The 12,014-nt window shown below is 28.9% G+C and overlaps 2 protein-coding genes and 2 long non-coding RNA genes across 51 annotated transcripts in view; 1 reads left to right on the forward strand and 3 right to left on the reverse strand.

Moving 5' to 3' along the window:
• Positions 1-12,014, reverse strand: part of LOC148234762 (uncharacterized) — a 564,675-nt gene that overhangs the window by 178,093 nt on the left and 374,568 nt on the right. The window lies entirely within an intron of this gene.
• Positions 1-12,014, forward strand: part of LOC148234763 (uncharacterized) — a 42,027-nt gene that overhangs the window by 23,809 nt on the left and 6,204 nt on the right. The window lies entirely within an intron of this gene.
• Positions 2,096-4,330, reverse strand: LOC148234764 (uncharacterized). Its single transcript, XR_015809831.1, has 2 exons — positions 3,011-4,330; positions 2,096-2,950 (listed from the first exon to the last, which is right to left on the reverse strand). It is a non-coding gene; the product is annotated as an uncharacterized LOC148234764 (long non-coding RNA).
• On the reverse strand, positions 5,396-10,210 carry LOC148234765 (uncharacterized). The gene is made up of 2 exons (XR_015809822.1): positions 9,620-10,210; positions 5,396-9,269 (listed from the first exon to the last, which is right to left on the reverse strand). It is a non-coding gene; the product is annotated as an uncharacterized LOC148234765 (long non-coding RNA).

Consider the following 12,014-nt stretch of genomic DNA (forward strand, 5'->3'; position numbering starts at 1 on the left):
TAACCGATAAGCGCCGTGATATTTAGATTCTCGTCTTCTGCATTCAAAGTGTAAAATTTTAATGACAAATAGAATTTTTTCCGCTTTTTTATGTCTTAGTTGAATATCGAGTTACTTTATCTTTAGAAAAGTAGTGTTACTATTTAATCATTTAATGACCTAAACTAAACTAGTTTCTTTCTACTCACCTGTATGCTGAACCTAGCTCGAAGAATATTTAAGTTGCTCACAATCATTTCATATGTTTTTGTCAAAACATCTATGTTTTCCGATTTATCTTCATAACTCTTTTCGAATTTCCATACACTAGTATTATTGAAGTTCACAGCGTCATAATTGCATTTATTCATCAGTTTTCGATTCATATTTTTCAATAAAATTACACAAAAAATCATCTCACATGTGATATGAGCTTGAAAAATAAAGATGCTAAACATTTTGAAAATCTCTTCAAATTTTTCCCACGACATGTATAAACAAATTGTATATAAGACGCCGAAGAAGAAGTAGATGCAATGAATTATTATAACACAGTTGATCAGAAGCTTCTTGTAGTTTTTTGTGAAGTTCAATATCTTCGTTAGTTTCACATACCTTCTATAAGATTTTCTTTTTGCTTTTGAATTAGCAATGTCCAGTATTACAGACACGGGCATAATACAAGTATCTGCAATCATCATAGTTGCTAGAGAAATAAACAAGAGTTCAGATCTGTTAGTCAAAGTTAAAAAGTCTTGTATATAGCTCTGCACCTCATAATATAATGGCACTATAGTTACTGCGCTCGATAAAAGTATAGACCACATTGAGATTTTAGATTTTGATAAAGAAACGTTGTAGCCCATTATGGCGTACAGTATTTTAAAAGCGATTAGCTTGTACTTCATTCTTCTATCTATTTCAATTTAACACTAATGCTGAAAACATAAAAAATATGGTGTATGTTTAACACCAATTTGTATATTAAAATGTCATTTATAATGTGATAAACGATAGTAAATATTGACTGGAAAGGTATAAATAGTAATAAGGAAAATGGCTTCCACCTTTAATGTTTTATTTTGTGTGAACTTTGCAGTGCGCGTTTATTTTTTATATAAACAAAGTTTTTAATTATAAGTTATTTTGCAATTCACGTATGATAAGTATATAAATTTAGACTTAGAAAGTGTCTGCTTTCTCGGTCTTTTGCAGGTCGTCTCGTAAAATTTTTCTGATAAAAAGGAATACAGGACATCGTGTCTGCTCTTATATACTCTCTTATACGATTTAGGAAAGGTGATTTGCCATATTTATCCGTCATTGCCTGGCTAATGTGATAATTCGGGGTGGAAACAGATTATTATCTTTAAACAATAATTTATTATTATTCATTTCTTTTATTAATTTATTTAGCTAATATAGCTATTTTTTACAATAAACATACATATTACATATGTATAATAAATAATATAAAGAAATAAAAAAATACTTAATATTATAATTTATTTCTTAATGTACGAAGGTGTTTCTTTATTTCATTTAGGAAACCCGCTACGGTTTTATTTTTGTGGATTGTCCTAGGAATATTATTATACAAATTCACACCTCTGTACATAATTTCCCTTGGCCGTACTCATTTTCTTATACCTAGCTATCCTTAAATTGTCTATTTCTAGTATTGAATATATGTACATTATTAAATTTTTAACTACTTGTAATGCAGTCTCAGTGGATTTTTTTCGCTGAATATCGATCGTTGTTCACATAGAATGTTTTGAGAAATAATGAAATCTTTTAATTGTTTGATTACTATTTCTTATATATATTTTGCATATAAAATTATTAAACACTGATATTTCGGCTTTGTATTTTACGCACCGACGGTATCATTTGTTCAGGCTCTTTTTGGAAAAGTGCATTTCTGATCTGACGAAAAAATAATTGTTTTTCAAAAGTCACAAATAAAGCAATATAGACTTTTAGCACGTCGTCTTACGTTTCAGAAGTGATCCATAACAATTTGAATTGCATTGAAATAATAATGCATAATCCAGATTAAAAAAATAATTTTTGTTTTTCACATACATACATGTTTCTAGCTCCTCATAGCTATCGCCGAAAACAATATGTTTGAAAGCTCGTTGAAAATCTGGATGTCTCATGCCAAAAGAGCTTTTTTAAGCGTTGATATCTTGGCCGCAACGAACAGAATAAAGGATGTGATCACTAATCTCGAAATACACCCTAAAATCGCCGAACAATGACGGATTGTCGACCCCGCCTCTTAGCAACTTAGTTATTTTATATAATTTTTCTCACACGTATATTATTTTGTATATAAAATATAACAACATAATGAAAAATTTAAATAACTGTTCTTTCTCTTATGTCGACTTATATTGTAATCGAGTAGGGTTTTTTGTGGGTTCGTCGAAGCAGACGCAATTTAATTCACAAAACATTTATTAATCGAAAATTACGATTATATAGATGAACAGAAAAATATGCTAGTAAATAATAAAGACACGGGATATAGTTACAGAGATATGGTATATAATAGCATAGATCCTAGGCTACGGTCAGTGAGGTGTTCCTTGATTTCGTGACGTTGACAATTTCGTACAGTTTCTGAGAGCGTCTTATGTGCGGGCGTAGAGCTCCTATGTAACGCACAATATCTTCATCGCGTGACAAAGGAACCAAAACACTCACATTTTCTGAAAAGCACTATATTATTTCGTTCCACAGAACGGTGTTATCTCATTTAGAATGGCAAACGGTCGCCATATTGTCATTCAATGCTTTTTCTTAGACGATAAAATTAATATGATTGCATACGAAATTGCTGATCCCACCATTGACGTCACATACGTGAAGTTAAGGCAGAACATCCGGCATATTGAAACGTTGATAGTCATTCCCTTGATCAGTCTTCCAAATTTGTCTACTTCTTGTGATATTCGCTCATCTGTAATTTCATAAAATCATTTAGGCGTATTAAAAATATTTTTACAGCATTTATGATTACCTGAATCAGCAATCAGTTTTCCTACAAGCTGTTTGGTCCTTTCAGTTTCTTGATGTAACATGTCGCATGGAAGAGCGAACAGAGTTATTAATATGAAGTAGCGCAACGCCCACAGTGAAATTGATAAGACGCTCTACAAATAATTTTCCTTTAAATAAATTTGTTAATACTGAAACGTATAGGAAAACGATCTTAATGATTTTTATACTTACAATCATATCAACAACTTCAAACGAGTTTATAAATATATTGGCTATTGATGCGAATGTTAATAAGGCAAGTATAGATATGAATATGAGCTGAAAATTATATTAAAGTTATATTGTACTATTAAACATGATCTTTCTTTGTACAAAAAATACTGATTTTTTGTACAAAGAAAGTGTTTTAAATTTAGCTAATTCTCTTAAGTCATACATAAAAAAATACAGAAATACTTATTATTATTGCAAGATGTAAACGTTTATTTTTTAGTAATACGTCTTGCAATTACCGCTCTAATAAAAAATTTAATTAAGACTAACAATAAAATAATACAAACAATATTTATTTGTATAATATTTTTTGAATATTTCTTAACCCATTTTTTAATAATTATTTTGTATTTACAAATTTTTCCTTTGACGTTTCGCTGAAAATGTCTTTCGGCATTCTCAGGAGGTCTGCACACATTACCACGGAGCAGATTAGTTCTCTAGACTAATTACATTTAAATGCATGTTTTATATAAGAAAAAAAAATTAAGGCCGGAATAGCGTAGTCCGTAAGGCGTTAGAGTGATAACCCAGATGCCATAGGTTCGGATCCTTGCAACATACTAAAAATTTTATTAATAAAAATGCGCTATTATTAAAAATCTGGCCCCAGCTACAATGTGACATAATATCGATTGTAAAATATTATACCTAATAGTATATAATTAATTATATAGACGTCACTAATTTCCAGACTTTCAGTCTGGTGTTTTTAATATTTGTAGGCATTGTTTGTGTCGGATTTACTTATTTTGTACTGATTTACTCTGTTGTAACGTATTGGCCTTACTCATGTAAGGTTACAACGGTAAATTAAAAAAAAATATTTTGATATCCATAACGTTTGGACATTTTTACTCAAGTTATTTAAAATTATATCTAAAAATTTATAATATTATAAATAAAATAAGATTATTTTAAATATTTTATTTATTATATAAATAACTATATAATATAATAAAATAACAAATTAATAAAATCAATATCAGTACATATCTTGAACTAATTATATTCCATTTAATTATAAAAATTAAATTTCAACGAAAAAAACTTAAATTTAAAAAATTAAAATCCTAGTAATAAATAAATATATATATTTTTTTAAAATAAATATATATATTTTTTTAAAATAAATATATATATTTTTTTAAAATAAATATAATATATATATATATATATATATATATATATATATATATATATATATATATATATATATATATATATATATATATATATATATATATTTTTTTTTTTTAATAAATATAATATAATTTATATTACAAATATAAAAACTACTAAAGTTAATTCTGCCAAAATTATTTCATATAATATAGAAAGATATAATGTAAAAGAAATAATTTTTATTATATTTAATTTTCATTAAATTATTTAATTAAACATATTCATTTAAAATGGCTTAAACGTTAAACTACAATGGTTTAAAAATAAATAAAGTTATTCTCCTGAGGATGCCGTAAGACATTTTCGGCGAAACGTTGAGAATAAAACTACTGCAATTGAATAAAGTATAAAATTCCAAAATAATATATTATCCCATCAAAATAATGCTTACAGGTATTGTTATATGTTTGATTACAACTTCTGAACTCTGAACTATTGCTTCAAACACATGCATTATCTTATTGAGTTCAATCCTTTTATTTCTTTTATCTTTCAGTAGATCTTTCATCAGAAATAAATTTGTCCTTTCAAGATCTATATCAATGTTTGATTTCTTGAAATAATAGTAGAGTCTACAGTTCATTGCGTTCAATCTGACGTGATGAAGTTTTACTTCAGTGTAAAACTTTAACACAATTATGTCGATAACCATCATTTTGTACATTATAATTATTTGCCAAATGCCTTTTTTCCACTTAAATAAATCCAACAAATTATATACTATGTTCATGATAAAATATACTATATATTTTCTTGATATTCTATCAAAATCTCTTTTATAAGCGCTATGATTAACCATTAAAACTTCGTCGATCGACGCCAGTACTTGATACATTTTTAATCTTTCTTTAACATACAGAACCGAATATGCTAACCAGCATGATATGGCAGAAAAACTTTCCAAGCACTTCATGACTATATATAGCAAAAAATCTAGCTCAACTTCTTTTTGTATTCTCTCTAATAAACTGGATATCGCCCAATAATATTCTGCAAAGCCACACGCTATTGATAAGGATATGGTAAAAACTAGACATGTGGGTCCTTTTATGACATAACCTTTCCCATTATACTCGATTGTCGGAAAACCCAATATCCAATGAATCATACTCAGTAAAAGTAGGAAAATCTTTCGACGCATTCTAGTTTTTTATTTAATTTGCAGTATAATGTTAGTATAATAAACACTTAAAGCGATTATAGAACATAAGAAATCGTTGTTCATTGAGAACAATCCGAATATGTTCAAACTGACGTCTCCTCTGTCTATTTGTCTCTTGAACACGCGCAGTTCGTATAGAGCTTCTTTATCTGTAAAATCAAATCAATTAATTATCGAATAAAATATTCAATAGATTGATCAGTTAATAATACCTCCGTCGTGTTCCATTATTAATTTTCCAATCAATTGTCTTGTCCAATTAGTTTCCTTCGATAGCAGCTCCCCAATCGTCGATACTGATAATACGTAGAATAAAAAGCGAAGGAACCACGATAATGTTCCAATGGAATATTTAAAAATATTATCCTGAAAGCATGAGGATGTTAGTCATAATATAGCAGTAGTTAAAGGTAGTTCAATTAATATAATACAGTGAAATCTCTTTATAACGAATACCGAAATAACGAAATTCCCGGTATAACGAATCTTCAATTTGTCCCTGAAAAACTTTCATACAAAAGACTGATCTCAGTATAACAAAATATTTTGATTTAAATTTAAGAATGTTACAACTTGACACAATATTTCTTCTAATTCAGTTCGTCCTTGACTTGGCGTATGCCGGATGTGTTCACAAGTGACATTCAAGAGGCTTCACGGACTCTCAAAATTTTTTTATAAAACATTTTTATAACAAACTTTATTGTGTTCATTATAGTATCCTTAAAAATATACCAAAAACGATCTGTCAATCTTGTAAGAGGTTATTTTGATGCTGTAGTAATATGACAAATACAAATACAATATAACGATTTTTTTTATTAGCTTCGCTATACTGAGATTTCACTGTATATGTTTCTTAACATCCTAAAACTAGGTTTGTGTTCAGTTAATTTAAAAAGCTATGGCGTTAATGTAAGTACACGTAGCGAGAAAATTTTCGTAGTTTCTTCAAATATGTTTATCTAATGTTATGCACTATTTTAAATATATTATACTCACGTTTGCTAAAAATTCAGCTATACACAATGTGTACGCCATAAGCGAGCAGGCAACGATTGATAATACCTATATTTGAATAATTAAAAAAATAATATCTTATCGTAATTAACACGTTTTTAAGAATCGGGAACTTACAAAATGATTAAAAATATCACTAATTATCTCCATGTTCTCCATCAACTTCACAAAACAATTGCTGATCCTAGACATACTATATTCCTTTGCTTTTGATTTACTTGCAATACTGCCACACATAAAAACTTGTGCTCTTTCAAAACTTATGCTCCCAGAAGTGCATATATTCATTAATTTAACATTAATCGATTTAAATCTAGCTATACTGTTGTATATTTCGTACAAATATAGACATACGATCAAATCCAGCGCAGTCTTATCATACATTACAAGTATCTTATAAAATGTTGTTTGGTAATAGATGCATTCTATTAACTGACACATGCAATTTATAGCAAAGTAGACGTAGAAGTAACTTTTGCTCTTTTTGCTTATCTCACTACTGTCACTCGATAAGATTTCGTCCACTTCCATCATATTCCTATAGACTTTTGGGATTATTTTTGCGTAACTATTGGCATTGATCGACCGACACCATACGAATATCAAATGTAAGCATGTCATTAGAAATCGTATGCAGAATTTCTTGAAGTTTAATCTGTTTACAAGGATAATGATCATAAGTTGAACTGAATATGCAAACATGAATAAAGATTTTGTTAGGTTTAGAATCTTAATCAATAGCTTTGGTCCTGTTATTATGAAATTTCCATTATTCCATCTTATGGTTTTGAAGCCAAATGTCCAATATATTACATCGAACAAATCGAACGACATTATCACAACTGAGTCATTCGATTTTAGTATAATTTTATTACATAAAAGTCAATCCATTAAAAATATTAAATATGCACATACCCACATAATTGAGCAATTAATTAAATGAACCTGTTTAATAAAATATATATGTGATATTATATAGTGTTCAATGTAAATGAAACAATACATGATAAATTTTGCAGGCGAATTTCTTACAATATACATGAAAATACTATGTTGATCTTAGCGTCTAAGATAGCAGGTAGTAAGTCGCTGATCAATTCTTTAATATCTTTAAATTTAACAATTCTATTGATTATCATCCTTTCTCTACTTCACCGGCTACAATTAATATTTCCGTTGTGTCACAACAAGCATTAGCTCAATGCGTTACAACAGTGCGAGACAATAAACTGAAATCAGTATCATTTATTTAACTTACAATTATGTAAGAACGTTCAAGTCCCCAAACTAGCCGGTCGGCAAGTAATTAATTAAATGCCGATCGTCCCCGAGAGCATACTGATATTTTTTTGTCATTTATTTGTTGTAAATCTTCCGATGCAACATGACTTCTGAATATTTCTGTTGTTTAATTATCAAACATGTAATTTACTTTAATATAATGTCGCAGATTATTTAGCCGTTATAATTTATATATTACAGGAAAGAAATTGTTTTATATTTTACTTTTTCAAGTATTTCATATTGCAATCATATTATCACGCACAATCAGTCTTCCGCTTCCGTACGTGCATGCTTTAAAATGAAACTTTATATGCTCAATATTATACTTCGTAAATGTATCGCTTTGTATGAACGGTGTATAATAATACACGTAAACAAAGGAAATATATTTAAATATAATTAATAAAAATAAAAATAGAGTTGGCACAATAATTTTCGAGCCTTCGCTAATTTATTCAATTGTTGTCGACCAATAAAAAATAAGCATTCAAATATAAAACAAAATGGCCGACAGTAACATGACAACAGTTTTAAATAATTATTATTTATATATAAAATTTTGCTACGCGACAATAATTTTCATTAATTCGTCATTTGACTGAATATAAATAATCAGATTGCAAATTAACTAGGTGTGTTTATAACTATGAAAATTAAAAAAAAACACAATATGTGTTTAGGATAAGAAGAATACATTGATTAAATTATATAAACAATCATAAAACAATCTTCGTAATGAAATTTTCAAATTTTGAATTCCCGTCGCCGGGCTCCGAGGCCGAAAAGTGAGTTTTTCCTTTTATATTACATAAACATTATCATTGCTTCCGATTTAATTCACATATACAATCATTTACGAGGTACGTTTTAAACTTGAATGTGTAATATATCCTTAGTATGTATTATATGAGGATTGAAAGTTAATGTCGATCAAATCGGCGCTGTCGCAGTAGGAACACTATATATATCAGCCAACGGACAGCTTATAAATGTGTAGTTTCTTGAATGTTATCTAATAGACGACATTTTACAATGATTATAAATATGTGATTGCATACCTGGGTTAATTGATAACTAAAATATCTAAGAGTGGCTTATTTTAATTCCGATGTGGCAAAATATGTATGTATACGTCATGATTTTTAATCAATTTTTGTTCTGTGCCATCATTCCTCTTTAGGAATAGCCAAATTCAAGATATTCAGTTACATCAAACTTATGTATGTAGTATGTTCTTTATAAAAAGATAATACTTGCTGACAGTGACTTCAACATGAGACGATTCACTCTTTGTTTATATATACCAATTCTACGCTGTAGCCATATAGGTCATCAAATTGTTCCATCATTGCTTCTGAAAAATAATAAAAACAATGACCTTTATCAAGAGTTAAACATTGAACACATTATTACTACAAATATAATCCATAAATTAAATTTAAACGACAACCGAAGAACAAAATTGACGGAAGTTACCGTAGAGAATTAAACACGTAGATTGGCATCACTTCTTAAACTGATAAGTTGTACATCGTATTTTAATTGTTTGCCATTAGTAGATGTTATTAGATCTCACATTGCTTCTTAAAATTAACTGTGAACGATACTATATAGTGGAAAAATGTAACTTTTTGTTTACACTAATATGAGATTTTTCATTATTACTAGCACTGTAATATGTTTAATTAACTTTGGTATGTATACCTTTAATTGCCAAATCACCGCTGTTTGTCTTTTAATATTAGATCTCGGAAAGTCAATGGTAATTTTGTTAGAATAACCGTGATATAGTATTCATATAACCAAACACTTACTGGCACACTCATAACTTAAACATTTCTTTATAATGTTTATAATTCCAATGCTACACCATTTTGAATCATCTTCAACTAACACTTTGTAAGAAAAATGCTGTGATTATAACATATTTCACTGTTTATTTAAACGTACTAAGCTGTATCCCGGCGCGCGCTCGCCACATAATGCAAGTGTCATATGTAGGCAAATCTGACGGTTAATGGGAATCCCGGGTATTTACGTGCTTGAGAACGAACGACACAATTGATTTTATCGATTCAAATTGTAAAACAAATATCAAAATATGTACAAATAGAAACATCATAAAGTTCTAAAAAAAATATTTTTACAACTTAAAAAAATATATTTAGTTTATAAGTGATTTTAAATATAATATAAATAATGTGAATTTGTATTAGCTTCTCCATACAGAAAAAAAGATGAAATTATATTTTGGCGAACGTTAGCAATTTAAACTTATATTTTTTAGATAATTTAAAAAAATAACATTTCCAACAAAAAAGGGCACAATGACAGCGCGTCAAGTGCTGTAAGTAACAACTAGAGTACGCTCGGGATAAGGATGCCGGTTTGTTATTGTGTATAACTACTAATAGAAAAAACACATAGCGTTGGAAAAATCCCATTTACTGACGCATTCAAAAGGAAACTACAAAATTATAAGATTTCATGATATATTAAAAAAAAAAATTAATCTTAAAAATATATTTTTTCATTTGGATTTCAAATATTTTTAGTTAATTATAAATTTTATAGAAAAAATATAGGAAAGCTTAATCTGTGATGATCGAGAGGAATTATAATTTTATAATAATCGCCCAGATACGATAAAAAATGAAACATACTGGTCTTTCAGGTATTAGTCACCAATTTATACCACTGATCTGAATATATTCTGATTAAAAAGTAATAATCCTATTTTACATAAAAACGTTGATTTTATCAAAAGAGGGATAAGTGTTTTTATTTGCAAGATTTATTATATAATAGCAATGTAACCATAATATTGAACATCTTTATCTCTTTATCCTAGCACTTTTTTGATAGAAGCATTGGGTTAAAATTTATTGTATTTTTGGCGTAGCGTCTAATTATTGAATAGCTGCTAAGGGGCGGTGTCGACAATTCGTTATTGCTCGGTGACTTTCGGTTGCAATCTTTAGAGTGCCCTATATTCTTTCTGGTCGCGGCCAGGACGCTTTAGAATGCATGAAAATGCTACTCCTACACGGGCTACAGAGCTTTCCAACGAGCTTGCCAAACACAAGGATGATTTTGTCAATAGCTATGAGGGGATGGAAAAAATATAAGGGATAGTGCTTATCTATTTTACTTGTGCACCATAATGTTATAATTATAATGGACATCATGATTCGAGTTCTCAACCGATTGATATGAATATTCGAATAATTAATATAATATTCGTAAAATATTTAAATGAAATTTGAAAAAATCATAGAATGACAATTTGTATTCTTAAGCAACATAGTTTTTTCTCTCAATATACTCGAGTGACACTGCCGCTCCAAAATCCACGCGCTTTTATTGTTTCAAAATGCGCTTCTTCTCAATAAAAATATGCTTTTACGCATTCGAAAAACATTTGCGAATAGAATGTTTATTGGCAGTTCTATTATGACCGAAATTCGCAGAATTCGTTCGTTGAACAAAAAAAAATGTTAGAAAGGCACACATTTTATTATTGTTTAACGCTTATCTCAAAAACAGGTATGCGTCGTAAATAATTGGATAAATTAGTATTTTCGAACCGTGTTGCATTGGGAAAACCTAAAAAAGTTTTGATTTGTAATAAAAAATAATATAATATAATAAATCGAATCGGTTGGTAAACTCGAAGCTGCGCAGCACCATACATGCATGCCCTATTTTACTGTGTGCTAGAGCTGCATTTACTCTCCCGCTTGCTTCAATTCAGTGTTTAACAACAAGAGCTCCTGGTAAATACCAAGGTCTCCGTCTCTCTTCTCAGTCGAATTTCGCAATACTAAATTGCTATGGAAGTGAAGTACTATGGGAACCAATATGTTTGGCAAACATAAAGCTGCGCTGGCAACATTGAGGCGGAGCGATGGAACGACGTCTATCACTGTTCTGCACCTAATTATAAATATTACGTTAAAAACCATGTATATATTAACTGGTGAATAAACAAAGCAGCCATTAAAAATAATAATAGGAAAAAATATTTATCATTATAGGAAATTTTTATATATACATATATTTTCAGCTCTGAACTTTTTCAAAATTAATTTATGAATAT

This window comes from Plectrocnemia conspersa, unplaced genomic scaffold (genome assembly GCF_051122295.1).
Source record: "Plectrocnemia conspersa isolate PC_06_02 unplaced genomic scaffold, ASM5112229v1 ptg000005l, whole genome shotgun sequence".
Taxonomy (NCBI): domain Eukaryota; kingdom Metazoa; phylum Arthropoda; class Insecta; order Trichoptera; family Polycentropodidae; genus Plectrocnemia; species Plectrocnemia conspersa.